The following is a 20,002-nucleotide window of genomic DNA, read 5'->3' on the forward strand; positions in this document are numbered from 1 at the left end:
TTTGTTACTGAACGTGCGTAATTTGAATTGAAATTTACGTTTTTATTGCTATATGTGTTATGCCGACGCGTTTTGCGATTCGCCTACCGTTAGGAAGTAGTATATTATCTGTGCGATGGGTTTTATGATTCGTGACGATATCGATACGATTATAAGCTATGAATAAAATTAATTGGTAATTCTTCATGAATATGTCATAGATAATTTCTGTGTTATGTCTGTAAAGGAACTAGTATGTCTGGCAGAATCAATGAAGTGTCTGGTAGAAATACTAAATTCAAAAAGACAACAAGGTTATAGAAAGTATTTGACATATATTAAGGAATACCTAAGCAAACTCGTGACGGACCGCTAGTTTTATTATATTAGGAAAATACATTGAATTTCGACTGACACAAAAATTTCCGTCGTTTCAAAATTCCGAAGCTAATATGCGAAAAGGTACCTTTCTGGGTGACTTGAAATCATATCTATTTTCGTAAATTTTTCATTATAAGGAAGGCTTTGTTGAGAGATATTAAAAATGAAATTAGTATGCCATGAATGAATGTCTTATAAATGAAACAATACGTCTGTTTGTTATGTAGGTACTTATGTTGAAGCTGATAAAATACCTTTTTAGCCTCTGATAACAATTGTTATGTGTTTGTAACAATTGTACCTTTGATAACAAAAGTAAAATAGTAAGTTCTTACTACAAGAAGGAAAAAAAATTATGTAATCTCTACCACGGATTATATGTATGTATATAATACTCTACTACCCTTTACTAAAAATAGGAACTTTATAAAATGCCAGTTTATGGCATAAAAACGTTACTAAAGACTTCAAAAGAAAAACAAAAGCGTCATTTTGTCCAAACACAAGCATAGAAACATTTGAACACTTTTGTATGGACACTTTCTAAGCACAAGCTAGATAAAAATTTGACCACGTTTTGTACGAACACAATTTTGTTCCATTTCTACACGTTCAGGCTCTTATAATTCTTTCTCACAATCGTGCGAGGTACTAAAGCCGTCGCCAAGTATTTTATGCGACGTACGTTTGGCGCGAAATCGGTATTGACTATTGACTTTGGAGGGATTAGGTTTTATCTTTCGTTTGATTGTATTGGGAATGTAACTTCATACGCCTTTGTACAGGTATTTATTTATTGCATTGATTTGAGATTTGGATAAATTTGACTTTGAGATTTACACGTAAACCCTAGTGAATGTCGAATTCTACGTTTCAGTAATTGTTTTAATTATTATAGATACATATATGTATTAATATTGAACTTATATTAACAAAAACATAACTGTAGTTATAGTAGTTTTTATTTCAATGAATTAGATTCAAACCGGGCGAAGCCACAACATTGAACTAGTTTAATATCCTATTTATTCTACTTATATAATTACAATTTCCGTTCACAATTCTTCATATAGGTAACTCAGAGTTCCTGTTGTTTAGTTTGATCATAATAAGAGAAAATACGACTAATAAAAGGCACAAAAATTGGGCAAGATTGATTGTTCCACGTCGTTGTTTACAGGAAAGTTTCACTCGTGTCTACATACTGGAGGAAATGAAACCATAACGCAATATCCGCTGCAAAAACGATCAAATATAAACTACATATTTATTCTTCTTTTACTTTCAAAATATTCATCTATATAAATAATAAAATCTTAGGATGGTTTAAAACTCTACATTGATTTTTTTTTTAAATAATACTTGGGCGGGATCTACAATTGACATCGAAGCCAAACGTATAGTTTTTATTAGTATTGCATAGACTTAATACAAATTTTGCATGAATATTACTTACAAGTCGGGTCAACATGTAGGTTATATAATATTATCACGCTAAGGCCACAGACTAATAATAATATACTACGTATCTAAGGCCAATAGGAGCAGAGCAACGCGGTTAAAACCACGGGGCACCGCTAGTTATAATATATAAATTTAAAAAAATTGTATCTATACAAGGCAAATAATTAACTTTTGCGACTTAAAAATATGCTTAAATACAATAAACTTCTTTTTTACAAAAAGTTATGATCAAAGGAAAATGTACAGAGGTATTCGTAAAGTTCTAAGAGAAGTTTTGCCTTTGTGATTCAAAAAATATAATACTTAATATAATTAATGGGAGCTCAGATTATTACGTTTTAGAATCTGGAAATGAAATAATTTTCAAAACTTATAGTACCTACTAGGTTTCAGCTGTATGTTTGAACGGTCCTGGATTCGAATCCTGGTGAAAGAATTGAAAGCACTGATAATATAATACTATTTATAGTAGTGGTAAAGCATAGAAACATGAAAATTACGTCTGTTTTATTAGATCAATAATAGCTAATATTATACTTCACCAGAAAAAGAAAAAATGGTTTTATTACCTACAATGACTTATGTTCAGCACTAAACGTCTGATTTAATAATTTATATCTTTATTTCATTAATCTAAGATGTCCAGGAAAATAAAATTAATAAAAGAAAATACACATTATAGGAAACCGAAGCAAAATGTAGGAAATAATTAAAATCTAGAGAGTTCGATTGAAAAGCGTAACCTCTAACCATCCCAACTGTATCTGTAACGGACGTCGAGTTCCATTCAACTATAATTTATTAAATTAAGATGTTGTAGACGCTTTTATTTATTATTCTTTACATCTTCAGGAAAACAACACATTTTATATCATCATACCTTATATTTGTTGATATTAAATACGATACAATTTATTCACAGACTCTTTATTTTCGTAATATCCAAAATAAAGACGTAAAATACGGGTTATTAAAGTGAAACTTTTATTACATCGTCTCAAACTTTTTGGTCTGTGTAGCGCATGTCACGTGACGGTCGGCTGCCGAGTAGGTATAAAGCAGTATTCGGAACCGTTCGAACAGTTTCACTTTTACCGTGGTTTCATAAAACCACACAACATTTTTTTTTATTTTATGCAGTTAATCCTAAGTGTAAATCTTAGAGTAAATCATTCAGTAGTTGTAATTATTCAAATTACCAAGCGATTATTTTTTTAATCTGATTCCAAAACGAACGGTCATTTGACTTTCGAATAATTAATTCAACACCGATTAATTTAATTTGCACTCAAAAACGTTAAATAACACAAAGGACAGACAAATTGAATTAATTCACACGACCGTGTCGTGGTTTTAATTATCTGTGTAAATATGGGACCTCTTTATTGAGTTATACGAGGGAATTGCTTAATTTAGTGCCTAATTAACATTGGCCAATTAGTTTCGGGAATTTATTTGAAATTAAAATATTTTGTCTACGATTATTTTTATAAAACATGCCACACAATATTTTTTGTCATAAAACTAATAGAAATTAAGAAACAATGGGAATAAATAAAATCCGTTAAAAAGGCATTTTCATTCTAAACAATTGGTATACAAAAAACCTAAATGTATTCCGCTAACAACTGTCTAAAACAGCGACATTTTTTAATTTGGACTGGACACGTGTACGATTTTACCGTGAAAAATAGAGCATAGAGCACAGAAATCGAACGCTACCGATTGTCATTTTGACATTTGACAGCCTAATGGCTTTGAAGCGAACCTAAAGAATTGACAATTTTGCTCGGCTATTGTTTGTCTAAGCGAGCCGAATAATTGATGTTACTAAATTAGATTTTGAGAATGTAGATTAAATATTGATAACACAGGTTTTAAGCCGATAACCATAATTGTACATTATGCCAATGACTGAATATTATGCTTAAAGTATCTTCAACCTAATTTTGTAGCCATTTAAGAAGAGTAGATGGGTGCCTCTATCTATCTTTCTAACATAATATAATATCTTTAACTTATCTATCTTTGACAATTTTCTTCCATAACCATACTAATACGATACACCCAACATTTGCATTCTTAATAACAAAGGAACAAGAGCTAAAACCACTTTACATAACATTTAAAAGAATTCTAATACAGAACTTCTTAGTGAATTCTCCGTCTTGTTATAGAATTGTCGTCGTTCTTTGAGAGCAAGTCGCTATGAAATAAGTCTGCAAATTGCGCAGACCTGCTTGCAGTACCGTGAATGTGGTTTTATGCATTCCGACTTTCAAATGACATAATTTAGTTTACTTTGTCCCGTCAATCGTGAAAGAAAATGTTTTTTAGTTTTTATAATTTAATGAGACTTTCAAGCGGTTTGTATGGTTGAGTCGTTTAATTAATTGTATTAATGTTGGTTATGTTAGTATGATAGTGTTTTCTTGTTGGATACCGGGAATAAAGGTTAACATTACAGATAATTTTGACAACATTACATTTAGAAAACATGTTTGGAGTGTCTAGCAATCAAAAAGTCTTTAAATTGATACATTATTATCTCTATTTTAAACGTAATGTAGAAATACTTATCCAAATTCGTTCCAATTTGTGACAGCGTTTCAAGCGTTATCACGCTTCGTAGAACGTAGGTATATAAGTTATATATCTATATATATATATAGAACGTATCATCTAGGCTTTCATACCTACTTTCATAATAATGACATAAATTAGGATCCTTTACCACACGTAGCGTTTAAAACTTTTATCACAAGCTCACGTTAAAATACGTGCGTTTAAAAGAGCATTAAAATTTCACAACGCTTTGCTCGTGTACGTTTTGTGACGTCATTAATGTTGAGTGCCACTTTATGAGCCTCTCATATGATGCTCAAATGTCATGGAGTGGTTCGGATGACATTGTTTCGGGGTCTAGCTAATTGACAAGATTATCCGGACAAGATATTTTGGGATAGTCTTTGTGTAGAGTTAGGTAACTGTCTCTCAATATGATATGGCTCCTAATTACACTTTATTAACATTAATATTAGGTATGTGATGTTGTCTCCTTACTTATAGAAGGCACTGTTACAGAATATAACCATGACACGCCAAATAGTTAGATTAGGTAATTTATTATGACAATAAAAATAATTCAGATCAAAAGCGAAACTTTAAACAGTAGAGGACAGGCGAGGTCTGGAGCGGTAAAAACAATTTCCTGAAAAGTTTTAGATACAAGAAAAAATGTGAAAATGTTAGCAGATAAATTATCAGGTCTTTTTAAAAATAATGGAAGAATAAAGTTTCGTCGTCTGTAAAAATTAAAACTGGTTATATGTTCACAATAGTTTTACTTTATATAGGTTTACAGTCGGGTGTAAAGTAATAATTAATATAAAATTTCACAATGGCCGTGACATTGTTTAATAATAAATTATATTACTAGCTAATTTCATAATAAAATATATGTTCCATATTCCACTATGCAATGCAATTTAATATCAAAGCTCTTTGAGAATGTAACCGACTGACTCAGTTTGACACTTAATTATTTTTCAAAGACTCCATTTATCAATATTTTTACCTTTTTATATTTGTTGATTTATTTGAGTTTCCAACAGATACATATCGACATTTTATGTTACATAATATATTATATAAAGAGTGTACTCTAATACGAAGAAATTAAGAATGCGTAGTTTGATGTAGATTCAATTACAGAAAAACACAAAATGCATTATTTGAGTTATCTGTTGTTACATTATGTTTAATTTAAATAATCTCACTCAATAAGAGCTTAAATTCATATGTTAGATAGTAGATTTCTTTCAGTCTACATTAAGATTATGTTAGTACATATTTACCAAGATACATCTTTTTCAGCACTTATAAGATTCTGAACCCATACTTCCGTTTATAATAAAATAATATTTCAAGACACTAAGTAAAGTGAAGTGAAATCGCTTGAGACTTGAAAATGGCTTAATCACAGTAATTGTGCTTTATAAAGAAGTCCATTGAGAGTTGGGACAAACCACAGACGTTGGGTTTTGTGGTCTTCTGCGTCAATTAAGAGGAACCGTGATCGTAAGTTATTTATAAGTAGCCTGATGAAGGATTTTCCGGAATTCTATGTATTATAAATCAGATATAGTCTATATAATAAAATTAATCGCTAGGTACATGTGTTGGTAAGAGCAAAACTCGAGAACGGCTGAACCGATTTCGTTAATTCTTTATTTATGATATTCCTTGTAGATGGTTCATATGGAGAGAAAACGTAAACATGTACCACGGGCGAAGCCGTTGCGGACTGCTAGTTACATAATAATATTGTAAGGCTGAAGAGTTTGTTTGTTTGAACGCACTATTCTCAGGAACTACTGGTCCGATTTGAAAAATTATTTAAGACGTGTAGAGTTAAACGCTTGGCGCTACATGTGATCTCATATTTTTTTCAGAGTGTTAGCCTGTTAGTTACACTCGCGTCTTAGAAATATTTTATATGAAAATATTTTTGATGGGATACATAATATTACATATTTCAATATTAAATAAAACACAAATATTCATAATGTACTTATTGCATACTTCCTATACATTCTTATTATATAGTGGGTTCTATTGTTAATAGGTACATTGCGAGGAAATGATAGTAAATTGTATGGTAATTTCGCATTAACATTAAGTAAACCTTAAGTAAACATACTTAAACTTAGGTCATTTTACCGCTTTCTATATTTTATACTTCAAAATGTGTTTTCATGACGAAGAGACGAATGGCTGAAATTTATCTTTATTAATTTTATTATGTTAAGTATAAGTATATTAAAGTTTTATTCATTAAATAATTAATTAACAGTGGCCGCTCATTCGAGGCTTCTGACCTCAATTAAAATGTAGGAGGCAAGACGAGCGTGCAAAAAACTATCTTTAGAGGTAGGAGTATAGAATTTTCAATTTATCTTACGTATAATTACCGGCATAGCAACTGATTCAATTAATACAGACTAGTAAATCTTTAGAAAATCAATTCAAGATATTTAAGAATTTAAAAAGTAGTTGTTCGTAGACATAATATGAAGATGTCCCGTGGTTTATTATGGCCTAAACTCTCATCAGTTTTTGCTCCTAAATTAAGAAAAAACATGGACTGAAGATGATGATTAAAATTATCTACCCATTGTATTAACTTTGAACTTGTAATATTGCAACAACAGAAGTTATACATAACTACAATAAATCTGTTGTGTCAATTTGATACCCATTTATAGACATAAATAAATGAACATATATATATTCCTGGATGATATTGATGGATAGAAACACGGAATATTCGCTCGCAGAGTATCAAAGTGCGTGATCACCTTGCTAATCAAATGTGTTACAATAATATTATCGTTACTGAGACAGACATTGCATACTAACGGTTGTCGATGATCGTATTACTGAATGTTAAGCTTAATCTTGTGATATACATATAAATTAAAACAGTTATGTAAACTTATATAGATTTCCTTATCTATACTTAATCTTAATCTATATATATAAAAATGAAACGTTTTCCTTGGTCAAGGCATCACGCGTGAACGGGTGGACCGATTTCGATAATTCTTTTTTTATTATATTCCTTGAAATACGAGGATGGTTCTTATGTAGAGAAAACGTAAATATGTTCCACGGGCGAAGCCGGGGCGGACCGCTAGTACTTAATAATCTTATATATAAAAATGAATCGCAAAATGTGTTGGTAAGCGCATAACTCGAGAACGGCTGAACCGATTTCGATAATTCTTTTTTTATTATATTCCTTGAAGTACGAGGATGGTTTTTATGTAGAGAAAACGTAAATATGTACCACGGGCGAAGCCGGGGCGGACCGCTAGTAATATTATAAAGCTGAAGAGATTTTTTGTTTGAACGCACTATTCTCAGGAACTACTGGTCCGATTTGAAAAATTTTTAAGACGTGTAGAGTTAGACGCTTGGCTCCACATGTGATTTCATAATTTTTTCAGAGTATTAGCCTGTTAGTTACACTCGCGTCTTAGCAATATTTTATATGAAAATATTTTTGATGGAATACATAATATTACATAGGAATTTCAATCTTTACTAATATTATAAAGAGGAAAGGTTTGTAATTATGTATGTATGTATGGTTTTCACGCATAAACTACTAGACCGATTTTGATTAAATTTGGCACAGATAATCTTTAGACCCTGAGAAAGAACATAGGCTACCTTGTATTGCGAAATATGTACCACGGGCGAAGCCGGGGCGGACCGCTAGTATTAAATAAAACACAAATATTCATAATGTATTTATTGCATACTTCCTATACATTCTTAAGCGCGTCACACACGGTGAAGATACTATAATATTTTATAGTAGAGAATCTTAACAAAAAAATATTATAGTATCTTGCGTACTAAGACCCCTGTACAACCGCCATCCTGTTACAAATGACCCGAAACACTGACACAAAATTTCGGGTCATTTGTAACAGGATGGCGGTTCTACAGGGGTCTTAGTACGCAATGACAAAAAGAAAAATGATGGTCAGAACGCTGATATCAGATACCTTAAGATACTGTAATATTTTATATTAGAGAATCTTAACATAAAATATTATAGTATCTTCACCGTGTGTGACGCGCTTTAACCACTCATTACACATACATACGTCAAATAATACATCTACTTCATGTAATATAATTTATTCTCAGCATGTACAATATCTAAATATTTAAAGCAATACATTGTTACATAAAGTGCGGTTCAATTTTATAGAAATAATAAAATTAAAATGTACCGGCTCGTAAAAATATTTGAAAGTGTGTAGTAAGATGAGCGATGAATTTTAATATACTTGTTTCACTTGTTTTAGAAGTGTACACTTCATAGTTTATGGAAAATTTTATATATTATACTTTACTATAAAATATTAAATGTAACATCTTACGACGCATTTTCACTACTTTTCACCCATTCAAAGTTTTGTTTACTACGCAATTTTTGCATTTAATACTTACATTTAACTTTTTACTTAAGTATTAGAAATTAGTAGCTTTTCATTAATTAAATATTCAGTATAAGGCAATTATCCATTAATGAATAATTGAGTCTGTTTGAAACTAGCTTAAGACTCTTTAAAGAAAAAGCTCTTCGTGCATATCTGTATCCTTCATAATAATATTATATTATCCATAAGCCTTAGTAGCAAATAAATAGCAAATTTGCTATGGATTAACTAAAAATAATGAACAAATTTTCTTTCATTTACTCGTAATTAAGCATTAACAAAAGAATTTCTTTAGTTTATTTCCCTCTTGAACGCAGACAAAGCCAGGATACCTAGTAACAAATAAACTGCAACAATGCTCTTTTAAACAATCCTATAATTTAAGACCAATTTATTTCTAGCAAGGTCATAATAAAGATTTGCGATCTAAATTCAATCAACGCGCATAATTATTCCACTAAACGGAAATGTAATTATATCTTCATTGGAAGCTGTAAATTTTAATTAGCGACGAATACAAAACAATGTATTGTTTAATTATTGAATTAACATGTGAATCACAATACACATTCGCGTAATTTATATTTGACTTCGTCTGCGTTAAAAACATTTTATGCTATAACCAAAAATAACCTTTGTAAAAATATAAGTAAACTGTAAGGAGTATTTTTAGGTTCTCTAACAGTGGAAGTCTGAAATTAGCGCTGGATATTCTAACGTTTTATTTTATTTGCGAATTTTTTACTACTAGCAAAATTACATCCCTCGTTTTAATAAGAGCTGTATATTATCGTGGCATCTTTTTTCCATATAAAGCTTCAATAATCTCGATAAAATATTCATACGAACTTTGTATAGTCTTTGAAAAAATCTAATAAAACCTCTCTTTTTACGCTGGGGTTTAAAAAACAGAAGCCTAAATATTTAACACAACATAAACAGCTTAATGCTGAGCTGAAATCCGATCGCCATTAAAGCCGTGGCGTCACAGATAATAAAAAATTGAGCAAATAAATCGTGATCCGATTAAAATGACGTATTCATTTTTCACACTAGCAGATAATCCTGTTATCGTGTGACGTTGACGTTCATTTTGCCGCCTTTTTATGTTTATACAATGTAAATTTTTGATTTTAGAATGTTTTATGACCCATTGGAAAAAGCTTGAAAAGCGTGTTTTTATCTGAGGCATTTTTATATTTATTTTATGTTTTATGGACAAAGAAGCTGTAGTCTTTATTAGTTTAATTAATATCAATAAATTATTGAAGGTTTTCTACAAATTTTTTAAATTTTTTGTAGAGTTAATATAGGTTTAAAATTGTTACTAAAACGTCTGACGGAGACACCAGGCTAAGATCGGACTCTGATATTAAATTGTAATTCGATTTTTAATAAAATACTGTCACACTCTGTCCTAAGAAAATTACGATTTAATTCTTATCTGGTAAACAATTTTCTTTTATTTTGTAATAGATTAAAGGCCGGTTTCAGCACTTTGTGATAATGTCACTGATAGCCTAGTTAACCCTTTTCTCTCTTGATATTTTCTACCTGTGAATACGCTCGAATTTCTGCAAAACAATTCTTATTTAATACGAGATTAATCTTTTATATCATCTATATATTTACTTTTATTTCATCAGAGATACAGTTTGTATGTTTCTAAGTTATTAAAAAAAATAACCAGTAGAGAGCCACTTCTTTCCGAGTTATCAACATTTTTCTTGGGCTTTTTTTCCCAGATCTGCCTTTGACAGAGGCAGCTTGTGAAATAATAAATATATTGCAGTAACAATAAATAAAATGTAGGTACTTATAAACTATTATCGTGGTGTCACTGTCTAGTTCAGAAGCTGTCAGAAACACGATATTTGCTTACGTATGAGTATCAAATGCGTAATGGTGCCTCCGAGTTTTGAGTGTGTGTAGTTTATGGTAATATTATTTAATGTTTCAATGCCTTACGTATATTGCTCTCATGTACCTACTATGTATTTTTATTATTTCTTCTATTTGGTAGGGGGTTAATAACGTGTTTGTACTGTAATACTTATAAGATTAAGCAGAATTTTTGAATAAAATAAATAATTAGAAGTACTATCTATCATAATGAAAATACAATGAAATAAAATGGTCAGTGAGATGTTTGAGCGTTAAGAAGTGACAGATAGAGTTACTATCGCATTTATAATATTAGATGAGATATTAGGAATCAACAATACGTTAGGTATAGATAAAAGTGATTTCCAAAACATATTATCTACATATTTATTATCAGATACGAGGTGAAACAAGGCAAATATACATAATATGACAGCGAACGTTCCTCACATAATTTCAATGATCAAATTTCCTACTCTTCAATCTCACATCGCCGTTTGATATATTGCCACAAATTGCGATATTTTGTGTACATTAGTGGGGTGACACACGCTACTGCTGGCTTGACACACTTGCTTGAATAACCACTGTCAACTCATTTGGAATGTAGAGTCGTTTACAAAGTAATTAAATTCATTGCGTTGTTATTTAGGATGAAATAGAAGCAACAATATTTAAATATTTTGCATTTTCATTAATTTAAATTATCTTCAAAAATAATAGTTTCTACTATATATTCGTACTTTTTATCTCCCTGTAAGAATACACGTACCTACTTACTTTAGATATTTCTATTAAATAATTTGGTCTTCACATCTGCTAATTGTTTCAAGCATCTTAATTTTAATTCACTTCACTCAAGCAGCCAGTAATTGCAAAGTAAATCGAATTTAACGTTAATAACCAAACTATAAAATTCAAAATATTCGTTTCACAAATACCATAAAGTCTACACTATGTTTTACAGTACAAATCGTGTTCAAGCAAGCTTGTCAATCTTCCATGCCGTGTGTACACATCTTCGAAGCACGATAGACGCCGTCCCTGTAATGAGATCAATTTATTTTCCATCGATATTTCCTAACTGAATGATTCTCGCAGCCCTGAACAATAATCAGATTAATCTGTGAAAAATATAACGTTTTGGTATATTTTCAGGGTCTTGACTTGAATAATTTGAGCCGAAACTGAATTTAGATTTATAAAGAGATTTAGGGAAGGATCTTAAAAGTATGAGGTGTTTTGTTTTTGTTTCACCTATCCCTGTAGATAGTAGTATTTTTAGCAACGTATTTTTACGTGAAATAAATCTAATCTATTAATTTCAAGTGAAGTTACAAAATGTTGTGTAAGTACTCAAGAGATGAAATACTACTAATTAAGTATAATTGCCTTTTTAAATTTTCCACTTTTCCACAAAATTATGGATCAGTATAAGAATTTTAGTTTTATCTATGTAATGCGAATGATTTTCTGTATCCCGTTGGAATTTTACAGCCTCCTGTTTCCCTCGAGGATAAATTATATTCAAGTGCAGCGGTTATGGTGAATATAGTGTTTCAATCGTTTTAGGTATATAATAGATGATGCTTATTTCCCAATATGATAATTGTATCATGCTCAAGGTAGTTATTGGCTTTTGTTTGGGCCCGGCGACAGGCTGCCGCTGATGGGGTCACGGATGAATTCTACCTATACCCGTGGCCCTGTCGTTGATGCGGCTTGACGGCACAGAGTGGGGTTTTGGTCGGTAGGAATCCGACATAACACACGGCCCCTTCCCCGGAGGCCGTGAGTATCTATGCAAGATTTCCCCACAAAAAAAGGTAGTTATTGGCTTAAGCTTAATTGTTTATAATTATAATCCACTATCGGTCCGCCCCTGGTTCGCCCGTGGTACATGTTTACGTTTTCTGTCCATGACAACCGTCCTAATACTTCAAGGAATATCATAAAAAAGAATCAACGAAATCGGTTCAGCTGTTTTCGATTTATGCGCTTACCAACACATTTTGCGATTCATTTTTATATTATAGAACATAATTTGTAATAATTCGTCAAAATGATTGATAAGTTGGTATGTTAAGCCTACTCTTCCACAAGGGTGGGTCAGCATAATCCTACCTTAATATTTAAAGAGTTTTGTTTAGGGCTGCAAAGGTGAACTTGTTATCTCTGGGGAACCAAGTGCTGGGGTAAATAAACTTTTTGTTCAACCCTGAAGATTTTCACATTTTCATTATATGTAATAGGTAGTAGTTAAATATATCGTTTTAAATATTTAAGACAAAACATAAGTGGATAAAAATGGGACACTACACAAGTACACATTTTAATAAATTAAAAAGCGATCCATATAATATGAAGTTTTACATTTTTTGTCCTACTTTAATACTTATTTTAATACATAGTTTATTATTGCTAATTGTTGATAATATGAGGATTTCTCCGTATAAAGTTCTTCGCGTATTTAGGTGACTTGAATTATTTTAGAAAAATATATTTTAAATATTGTACAAATTCTAAAACATTTTACGCTGTCTTATAATTAAATGAAATTTATTCATTATGTAACAGAAATGGCCAGTAAATTATTTATTAAATACTAACTGCTTAATTAAGTAAGTTTGTCCAGATTAATGTGGGGAACTTTTTTGATAATTGGCACTTTACTTTCATAGGTACATCGACCCTTTGTTGGTGATATATTAGCTCCAAAGAGGCTCTTTATTACATACTAGCTACTCGCCACGACACGTCTTTTCGGAATAACGTGGTTACTGGTGAAAAGAAAAACATGAGTGCATAAATAGTGTTTAAGTTTGTTCAATGCAAACCTTACAATAAACATTTTAGCCAATTATTTTATTTTTTGCATTCGAAAGCAACTTGAATTTTTATTTCTAACAAAGGAGAATGGGCAAATTGGGCCTGAAACTTTGGCTAAGACCAATACACACGAAATATTGTTTTTGTGATAGATCATTACACATAACTTACGAAAAAATTAAAATAAAAAAATAAATCAACCGGGTTCTTGTACAGTCAAGGCAAAAAGTTTTATTTATTTGGCTATTATTTTGTACACAATAACGGTGTTTTTAATTCGAGTGAAGTAAATATAAATCTAAATGTCACTGAAGTGACGGAGTTTAACCACAAAAAACGTCTAACTACGTTGAATTATAATAAACACGGTATCTAGGTACCTGTTACAAAACATAATATTAGTGTATTTCGGTTATTAGAAGGCTTAAGATTAGTACGTATTTGTAAGTGTAAGTGAATTGGAGTAACATAAAGATATTGTCATTGTCTTATAACAGTTATTTATTGCAAAAAATATTATACACAAAGAAATAAAACTTGATGTGACTGTACAAAAACCCGGTTGATTATTTTTTTATATATATTTTTCCCGTTATGTATGTGTTATGATCTATTATAAAAACAATATCTCATGTGTATTGGTCCAACTCAAGGGTTCAGGCCCAACTTCCATAGTAAAATGCCCATTCTCCTTTATGAAATTACCTATGTATCACTATAAGCTACTAGCGGTCCGCCCCGGCTTCGCCCGTGGTACATAATATTTACGTTTTCTCTACATAAAAACCATCCTCGTACTTCAAGGAATATAATAAAAAAAGAATGATCGAAATCGGTTCAGCCGTTCTCGAGTTATGCGCTTACCAACACATTTTGCGATTCATTTTTATATATAAGATTATATTACAAAACAGTATATATCAAAGAGACAGAAATTAATTTAAAAGCATGACCAAAAGCAATCTCAGATTTAAACCCAAAACTTGTTTGTTTATGTCTCTTTTACTTCCGATGAATTATTATCGGTGCCACAAATTTGAGACGTTGCTTTATATTCGTAATATAAACAGCATGTTATAAAACAAGTTCCAATCTATATTTATGTTAAAATGTTCATGTTTTTGTAAAAAAAGAAACCTAAAGATTCCATTCACTTTATTTAGATACCTCAATTATTATTATTAATTCTACACTTAAATAATAATTAAGTTCCATCCCAAGTTATCTTAACTGTTAAATTAAACGCATAAATTAAGCACAAATTGGCAAAGTGCATAATTGTAAAGTAAGTTAAAGTTAGCCAAGTGATATTTTAGCCTGGCAAGTTAGTACAATGGCTAAGTTGTTAGTGGTCGGTTACATAAACAGAAAACTTTGTTAATTTCGACATTTATTGGCTTAAACTTGTTACAGGTCTAAGTTATTGTCTGTAGTTTGTTGTATTGTTGATTGTTATACATTCTGGAACTTTCTTCGCAATATGTTACACAGGATAACAGAAATCTATGGACGTACTAGAACTACGTATTTACTAATAATATTAGACTATAATTTGGTTTGTTTGTTGTAGGTACATTGTGATAATCATCTAAAACATTGTAGTTTAAAAAGACTTAAAGTTTATTTATTAAAATATCATAGTATCAAGTGGGCGAAGTCACGCGCGTAAAACTAGGAGATTATAATGCACAAATATTAAACGCTACATACAATGTACAAACAACATGTGTATCAAATTAATTAATTCCTTCCAGTCGCATTACTACAATTTTAAGAAAATAAACACGAACATTGCTTAATTACGTGTAATAATTAAGTTTATTAGTACAACATTCATTAGTATGATCAAAGGTTTTGATCAAAGCGGCCATGATTATCTTTTAGCGCTAATTTAAACTTGTAACTTTGAAATTCGTACGTCTCTCGCGTTGCGTACGCGTTGTCCACAGACTAAATATAATATTGGTACAAATATTTAGTCTGTCCTGTTTAACAGATTATAAATAACCTTTTGATATTATAAAGTTGAAATGAAATTACTTTAAAAAATCTCATTTAATGTTATAAAACTAAATATTATCAAATTCTTGAAATTTCTTTATTCCAGTAAAAATAAATACATGGTAGGCAAAAAGAAATTATTTTTATTATTTTAAATGATAATTAATGTGATGAGTTTTTAAATAAAACGTTTATTACTTATTTGATTTCGTAATTTAAACTACCTCTATATTCATAATCAATTTATTTTAACAGTTAAATAATAACTATTTTATTTAGGAAAAGGAAATTCTCATCCCAGCTTCAGAGTAATGCGACATTTTTTATAGGTTGAATCTTTAAATTGTCTCAAATAAAACATAGGTCTCGTCTCAACCAATCATCTCCATTGAGTATACAGTAACAACATTGCTAATGTGAAATCGTTACAATATCAATAGTATTTACTTAGTATTAGGTATACGATCTTTGGGAATGTGTCCTCTCACAAAAGAAATCTAAACAAAATATATGAAGAATAACATTTTTCATTGTGTTCATAAAATCAAACCGCATTCATATGCGGTTTGATTTTATTGGCGATATATTGGAATTATAAGGGAATTATTATCTATCAAATTGCAAATTTTGAGGGAATGATCATTTATTAATATATTTTAAAAATAAATATTTTGCCTTGTGTAAACGGAAAACCGTAGTTTCATTTCACAACACTGTGTTTTATTTTTGTTGTACCTTTACGTATCCAAAATAATAATAATTTGATGTGGAATGGTCACTATATCCGACATCACAGATTTTTTTATTTGGCCTGTCGATATGTAGCCATGGCCTAATATTTATTTTGTTTATAGCAGAGCAAGCAAAAGAACGATACGGCGACAATATAAACAATATAAACATTGCCTGAGCTTTCGCTTGCGTTATGGAAACCAGATGGCTGATAAACTTACATATATAATTTTAAATAAATACTTATATAGATAATTAACACCCAGACACAGAGCAAACATCTATGTTCATCACACAAATATTTGCCCCGGGTGGGAATCGAACCCACGACCTCTGGCTTGGAAGGCAGGGCCACTACTAACCAAGCCAAACGGTTAGTCAAAATCTAACTAATCCAAAAAAACAAAGTTTTTACCGAAACTCGGTGAAGCAGCAGTGTTACAACTTTTGAAGTGTAGACCGAGCAATAAATGTATTCGTTGTGTAATAAACTTTTCATCGAACGAACGTCGAAAGTTTGTTTTCAAACATTGTTTGAACAATTTAAAGCCTTAATTGACGGGAATACGCATTAAAATCTATTTAAATTTGACATGAAAAGACAATCCCGAAATTCATGGAAAATAACTCGTATTATATAATTTACTTTGATGTTTTCATAATTTCAAACACTTTGTGAAAGGTTCTTTGATACAAATCTACTCTTTATTATACAATTTTGATTTTACCTATACTATGACTTATAGTAGCCGCTTCCTTGGTGGTGGACGCGTGAGCGTAGCACCGAAGGGTCCAGCCCCCCTAGACAAGTGGCTTTCTATTAGCGTAATGTTTAATAGAATAGATTATGAATGTATGAGATTGACGTAAGCCACTTGTACTTGTACACGTGACTTCTGGTTTCGATTCCCGGTGGAGACGAAGACAAAAAATGGCTCGGTCTGGTAGGACACAGATCACCTACTTTTGTCCCCTTTTTTATTTTTTTTATAGAGTGGGGAAATCTTCCAAAGATACCCACGGCCCCCGGGGAAGGAGCCGAGGGTTATGTCGGATTCTTACCGACTAAAACCCCACTGTGTTCCGTCGAGCCGCTTTAATGATGGGGCCGCGGGTATTTGTTAGAATTCTTCCGCGACTACTTTTGTCCCTAAAGAAAATCGATCAGTGAAACAGATCTATAATGCATCTGTCTCTTACCCCCACTAGGGGACACGGGACTTTACTTTATGACGTATAGTATTATATTATCTGTGCTAAGACTTATCTTGGCTACTAACTAATAAGTCGTAGATATAGTAAGATGTGTACTAAGAAATTAAACATAAAGATATCCAAATTATGTCCAAGGAAGCGCCCAGCAAGAACAAGTTAATTTATCTAGATAATTTACAGTCAGCACTACGCTTAATGTACCAAGAGATACAACTGAACCTAAGTCACACTTAAGTGCTGGTAATAAATGGTTGAGTTCGCTCTCAACACTGTTTCAGATGTTTGGCCCAGATAGCTGGTAGCATTGCTCCAACTACTTGTATGATACTTGTGTAATACTAGCTGAAAATACTTGTGACATACTAAGTACCTGATGCTCGTGTTTTCCCCTAATTTAAATTTTCTCCAGATAACCTATGTTTTCAAACAATCGTAGATTCCGTTCCTTTGATTGTCTGACATGATGTCTTAATATTTACAAATATTGCCTATATAATATTTATATAACCATCTAAAATGGTTATGCTTGTACAAAATGATTATAAATAATTGATTCTTGGTAGTACAATGCTCCGAGTACCAAATAAGTAGGTAGTATTCTGCCGTCGTAAGAGAGAAGGGTACATCTAGCATTTTGGTGGAACTGAGATAATTGGGTTTAAAGTTTTTACCATATTCTGCTTCATAGCGTAGAAACCCATTGCTTAATAGAAAAAAAAATTGATGATATATATGCATGAAGGTTAGTAGTATTATATATTTTACTTATTAGTTTTTATATATAATTAATTATTTAATAAATTTAAATTTTCCCTTTCAACTTAAAAAAAAATATTTATAAAATATCACTTACTACATAGAAAAGGCATAATTGACTGTGGGCATAACTGGCGCGTTTCGACCAAAACCTGCCCTCCTTTCCTCACCCCTAATCGCAAATAGTTAAAAGAAAAGGCACAACTCGTTATTTGTGCCTTTATACGTTAATTAATTGAAACATGCAAGGATCTTTTATTAAGTAGACAGGGCACATCTGGCATTTGAGCCTTTTCTTTGTGTTATGTTGTAGATGTGCCTTTTGAAAGTAATTTTTAATAAAAATCTGTATGAAGTAAAGTCACATCTACGTATAAAGATGTGCCTTTCATTGTAATGGTAAGTAAATGTGCCTTTTAAATTAGATACAACGAAAATATTTGTGTCATTTGTGCCTTTTTATAAATTTTTATCTCTGGATTCCTTGGAGATAAAATTCTACAAAAAATTGAGCAGATGCGCCTTTTTTTCCTGATTCCAAATATGTATATAACTCAATTTTTCAAAAAATGTTAGTTGTGCCCTTTTTTCTTGCGACGGCAGTATTGGGTAGTAATGTATTATCTAAATTTAATCCTATTGAAACCAAGATTAAAGATAGTATACAAATTTTATTGAAAACTAGCTGTGCCCTGCGGTTATACCCGCATTGCTCCGCTCCTGTTGGTCTTAACGTGATGATATTATATAGCCTATGCACTATAGCCTTCCTCAACAAATGGTCTATCTAACTCCGAAAGAATTTTTCAAATCAGACCAGTAGTTCCTGAGATTAGCGTGTTCAAACAAACAAACTCTTGAGCTTTATAATATTAGTAGAGATAACATACATATCGTATTTTATTACTACTATTGACATACCTATTCACAATTTTATAAAAATACAACGTATAAATAAATCCTATTTCTCGGGGACTGCGGCTATCTCATTTTCCGTGTCGTCGGACAACCCTATTTACCTGCAAAATGTTAACCAAAATGTTATTTGAAACAGGTAACTCTTTCAAAACAAACCCAATCCTTCTAAAACTTATCGAATTACATTCAGGATCAAAAAACATATTGCCCAAACGCGGGAACAAGGAAAGTTTAAGAGTTCCCGGAGTTTGCTTTGTAATTCAAGACGGATGATAAAAGAATATTATTTTATTTTTACGGCGACATAACTTTACTATGATATTAAAAGAAACCTCTATTTTATTTATCTTTTTGATGGAAATTCACCCTTTTCAACCGACTTCAAAAATGGGGATACCTACTCAATTCGACTGGTTTTTTTTTGCCAGAACTTTCGACTGGATGTCCCGATTGTGATGATTCTTTTTTTATTTGAAATGTAGTGCATTAGGCTTATTTAAACTTTGTATGGTTCTGACAGTGTGAAGGAGGTTTAGTTCTTTGTTTAAAGAAATGGTTGAAATGATCGATTTGTTATTTAATGTGATTTAATAACTCTCTGACAATAACCAGGAGAAGCTCCACATGACCACAATGTTACTGAACTGCCGCGGTAACCCATCAATAAACTGACCACGCTGTAAACTGCAGAACGTTCACCTTTGAATTTCTACAGCTAAATAAATAAAGAGGTACTGACTTTTATTTGTTTATCCCTTACAATATTTCTTAGGTTTTCGTAGTAAAGTAGGTGTTTTAATGGAATCTAAAATCTTAAATAACCT

General features: G+C 31.3%; 1 protein-coding gene and 1 long non-coding RNA gene across 2 annotated transcripts in view; both read left to right on the top strand.

Annotated features, from left to right (window-relative positions):
* Nucleotides 1-20,002, top strand: part of LOC149488657 (uncharacterized) — a 130,870-nt gene that overhangs the window by 18,878 nt on the left and 91,990 nt on the right. The window lies entirely within an intron of this gene.
* On the top strand, nucleotides 13,631-14,257 carry LOC149488658 (uncharacterized). Its single transcript, XR_016315621.1, has 2 exons — nucleotides 13,631-13,959; nucleotides 14,054-14,257. It is a non-coding gene; the product is annotated as an uncharacterized LOC149488658 (long non-coding RNA).

This window comes from Colias philodice, chromosome 5, assembly GCF_061535455.1.
Source record: "Colias philodice isolate Cphi_HAF_F1 chromosome 5, ilColPhil1 Martin Lab GWU primary, whole genome shotgun sequence".
Lineage (NCBI taxonomy): Eukaryota > Metazoa > Arthropoda > Insecta > Lepidoptera > Pieridae > Colias > Colias philodice.